The 5,000-nt window shown below is 41.0% G+C and overlaps 1 protein-coding gene across 1 annotated transcript in view; it reads left to right on the top strand.

The window, feature by feature from the left end:
- LOC145390733 (uncharacterized) overlaps positions 1 to 5,000 on the top strand; it is a 64,795-nt gene that overhangs the window by 263 nt on the left and 59,532 nt on the right. The window lies entirely within an intron of this gene.

Genomic DNA, 5,000 nt, shown 5'->3' on the forward strand with positions numbered 1-5,000 from the left:
CAATAACAACAATAATATAATAATAATAATAATAATAATAATAATAATAACAACAACAACAACAACCAGATTTTTGAAACTGCTGAAGTGATACCTAAACAACTCTACACCGCAGAACAGAATGATAAAAAAAAAAAAAAAATCCAAAATCCACACTTGTACATCAGATACATTGTACAGTGCTTGACATGTACACAGGATTTTGACGGGGGGTGCAAAAGGTGTCAAAAGGCGTTAAGATTATTATTCATTTGTTATAATTGCTGGTATGAAATCTTTAGAAGTGGACACTCTTAGGATTCTGCATATACTTTTGTCATCACTGTACACCTAATATTAAAGGACTTTTGTCATCACTGTACACCTAATATTAAAGGACTTTTGTCATCACTGTACACCTAATATTAAAGGACTATTGGTTTGACTTATTATTTTTTACGGATTTTGACCTTGACCTTCAGATCAAGGTCAAGGTGATTCATACTATGCAAATCATGCTCACTCCTGACCCACTACATTTCCACCGAGTTTGGTCAAAATCGGCCAAATACTTTCTGGTTTAGCGCTTTCAGGCATGAGGCGGCCATTTTGATTTTGCTCAGTTTCTCAAAAAGTATTTGTTGCATCTCATTATCAATACCCAGGTGCACCAGTAAAGTTGACGAAAACATCCCGCAACATTTGCAAAGCAATCGATTCAGTGGTTTCTGCTATGCAGGACGGCACAACTTTAACAAAATAACAGAGGGTGCTCGTGCGGCGCCAGTGCTAGGACGAAAAACTGTGCCAAAAGACGCCTGCACCCGAGATTCATCACTCCTGAAAATTTCAAGTCTACCTTGAACGGTCTTGGAATACCAGCCATGTAGATCTCCCCCCCTCAATATATATATATATATATATATATATATATATATATATATATATATATTTGCCCGGGAATCGAACCCCACACCTCTCAACAGAAGTCAGGCACTGATGCCACTACACCACGACGTGATAAAAGCTGTGACACCAAAAATTTTTGACGAACCAGGTAAATCCATTATGGGACGATATGTTTCAATCACAACACATTAGGATTATTTCACAGCCCCGAACATACACACACACACACACACACACACACACCGCTCGCTGGCTCAGTGGTAGCGTTCTCGCTTGCCATCTGGCAGACGGGAGTTCGCGCCTCGCTCAGGCTGCGAAAAGTTTCACTGACGAAGTGGGCGGTTACTGTCCCCCTTGAGCAAGAGGACGGGTGTGTGAGTGTGTGCAGGTCACAGTCTTGCCCTTAGATCGGACTATATGAGCTCTCAGCTCCCTTCCGTGAGGGTAAAAGCTGACGATCACGACCATCACGACCATCAATGATTCTGACCGACCCGGTGAATTACACACACACACACACACACACACACACACACACACACACACACACACACACACACACACACGCGCGCGCACACACACATCTCTCTACCTCTCTACCTCTCTCTATATATATATATATATATATATATATATATTAAGATTGACAAGGGCGTGCGTCAGGGAGATACAATTTCACCAAAGTTATTTACAGCATGCCTATAAAGTATTTTCAGAAAGCCAGACTGGGAAAACAAAGGAGTGAACATTGATGGAGAAAAGCTAAACCATTTAGGATTTGCAGATGACATTGTCCTAATCTCAGAAACAGCAGAGGCATTGCAAGAAATGTTAAATGACCTGAACAGAGAAAATCTCAAAGTAGGGCTAAAGATGAACCGGAGTAAAACTAATGTTTAATCCACAAACACCAAAGAGCGTCATCAGAATAAGTGGAGATATTCTTGAAGAAGTCGAGGAGTACAATTACCTGGGACAAATACTAAAATTAACGAAAGATAATGACCGCGAAACAAAAAGACGCATTACAGTTGGATGGAAAGCTTTCGGTAAACATAGAGACTTTATGAAAGTAGCTTGCCAATTTGTATGAAACGCAAAGTATATGACGAATGTATAATTCCAGCTATGACGTATGGTTGTGAGACCTGGAAACTAACAAAATCGATAGAAAATATATTAATCCGTCCTCAGAGAGCAACGGGAAAGGTCAGTGTTGGGAATATCTTTAAGAGACAGGAAAAGATCAACTTGGGTGAGAGAGCAGACTAAAGTCAAAGATATTATAGAAGTTATAAAAGAACAGAAATGGAGGTGGGCAGGCCATGTAGCAAGAATAAGGGATAATCGATGGAGCAAGAGGCTGACTGACTGGACACCAAGAGATTGTAAGCGTAGCAGAAAAAGGCCAGACAGGAGGTGGAGAGATGAGATAGAGAAATTTGCAGGGAAAACGTGGCAAAGATTGGCTCAGTCATGGAATTCGTGGAGAAGGTTGGGGTAGGCCTTTGTTCAGCAGTGGACTTATAATGGCTGATGATGATGATGATGGTGATATATATAGATAAATAGATAGACAGATAGATACAGATAAATAGATAGATAAGAACTCCACAGAATGATAATAATAAAAGTTATAGGAGCAAAAACGCTGCTGCTAATGCGTTGCTCTTCCTGTTTGATGGCTCCTTGACCCCTGTACACTGTCCCTCCCCCTCCCCTCCTCCTCCCCCCTCCCCCTTCCCTTTAATGACGTTGTTAGCATTTACGTTCTTTAATTAAGCTTGTTAATGGATGTTTGTCATTATTATTATTATTATTATTATTATTATCATTACTACTACTATTATTATTATTATTATTTTTATTATTATCTTTATTGTTGTTACTACTACTACTACTACTACTACTACTACTACTACTACTACCACTACTGTGAAGGCTAGATACTCTCTGTCGTTTGGGAAGGAATGAGAAAGATGGAAGGCAAAAGAGAATGCTGCGATAGGTGTGTGTGTGTGTGTGTGTGTGTGTGTGTGTGTGTGTGTGTGTGTGTGTGTGTGTGTGTGTGTGTGTGTGTGTGTGTGTGTGTGTGTGTGTGTGTGTGTGTGTGTGTAGATAAGACAATCTAGGGCCCGTATTCCCGTCGGTTAAGGAAGCTCCCTAACACCATTTTCTAAGCGATTTATTTTGCTTATTACACCTTATTATCCTGAGTCACACAAACCCTTCCCACGGCTATACTCTGCATAAATAACGTACAAAAGGGATATGAACCAGCCCTATCCCCAAAATAAATCGCTAAGGAAGAGGTGTTAGAGAGAATAGGAAGGTAGGAATGTGTTGCAGAGGTTGAGAAATAGTGCAATGATACTCTGCATAAATCAACCACTCTTATCCTCAAAATAAGTCGCTATGGAAGAGGTGTTAGGGAGATTGCAACCTGCCCTATCCCCAAAATAAATCGCTAAGGAAGAGGTGTTAGGGAGAATGCGAGGCCACGCGTGTGTTGCAGAGACTGACAAATGATGCTTTCGTGAGGGTGACAGCGACGTTAGGGTGTTGATCGTGTTGCAGGCCCGTAGTGGCGTGCAACAGAATCCTTCCCTCAGTCTTTCCTTTAGTCTTCCTTCAATCCTTCCTTCAGTCTTCCTTCAATCCTTCCTTCAGTCTTTCTTTCAATCCTTCCTTCAGTCTTTCCTTCAATCCTTCCTTCAGTCTTTCCTTCAATCTTTCCTTCAGTCTTTCCTTCAGTCTTTCCCTCAGTCTATCCCTCAGTCTTTCCCTCAGTCTATCCTTCAGTCTTTCCCTCAGTCTTCCTTCAATCTTTCCCTCAGTCTATCCCTCAGTCTTGCTATCTGGAAAAGCCTACTGGATAGGGAGGATGTCCACTATACTCCTTTCGCCTTAACTTGGCCCAGGTATTCGTCCTTTTGCAGCTTATTTCGCGAAGCTCAGTGGCAGTGTGTGTGTGTGTGTGTGTGTGTGTGTGTGTGTGTGTGTGTGTGTGTGTGTGTGTGTGTGTGTGTGTGTGTGTGTGTGTGTGTGTGTGTGATAATGACAATGATGATGATGATGATGATGATGATAATGACTAGCAGTGGTAGTCGTAGTAGTAGTAGTAATAGTAACAGTAGTAGTAGTAGTAGTAGTAGTAGTAATAATAATAATAATAACAAAAATAATAATAATAATAACTAATAATAATAACAACAATAATAATAATAATAATAATAATACTAATGACAATAACTCACCACACCAATATGTTTTCATTTTTTACCAATCTCTCTCTCTCTCTCTCTCTCTCTCTCTCTCTCTCTCTCTCTCTCTCTCTCTCTCATTAAGGTAGTCTGTAGTCATCAAATATCATTACGGAGAGAGATGAGGGAATGTTTATGGAGAGAGAGAGAGAGAGAGAGAGAGAGAGAGAGAGAGAGATAGAGAGCTCGGAGTTCATATTTTAACATACCTCAGTTCTCTCTCCTACTCACTCATTATTCTCTCTCTCTCTCTCTCTCTCTCTCTCTCTCTCTCTCTCTCACCTGCCAACGCACCTGTTCTCTTAACCAGGAAATTACCCGTGGGACAGGTGCCTAATAGAGAGAGAGAGAGAGAGAGTTGTGTGTGTGTGTGTGTGTGTGTGTGTGTGTGTGTGTGGGTGAGAGAGAGAGAGAGAGAGAGAGAGAGAGAGAGAGAGAGAGAGAATGTGTGTGTGTGTGTGTGTGTGTGTGTGTGTGTGTGAGAGAGAGAGAGAGAGAGAGAATGTGTGTGTGTGTGTGTGTGTGTGTGTGTGAGAGAGAGAGAGAGAGAGAGAATGTGTGTGTGTGTGTGTGTGTGTGTGTGTGTGTGTGTGTGTGTGTGTGTGTGTGTGTGTGTGTGTGTGTGTACCTCACTATGCTTTGTTTATTCATATTATTCATTCCTTATTCACTCATTTATCCACCTCCCTAACACCTCTTCCTTAGCGATTTATTTTTGGATATGGCTGGTTAATATCCTTTTGTACGTTATTTATGCAGAGTATGGCGATAGTGGAAGGATTTATGTAACGCAGAATAGGACAGTAAGGTGAAATAAGCAAAATAAATCGCTCAGGAAAAGGTGTTAGG

The sequence above is a fragment of the Coenobita brevimanus genome, chromosome 15, assembly GCF_032717465.1.
Source record: "Coenobita brevimanus isolate Jiangsu-jjx chromosome 15, ASM3271746v2, whole genome shotgun sequence".
Lineage (NCBI taxonomy): Eukaryota > Metazoa > Arthropoda > Malacostraca > Decapoda > Coenobitidae > Coenobita > Coenobita brevimanus.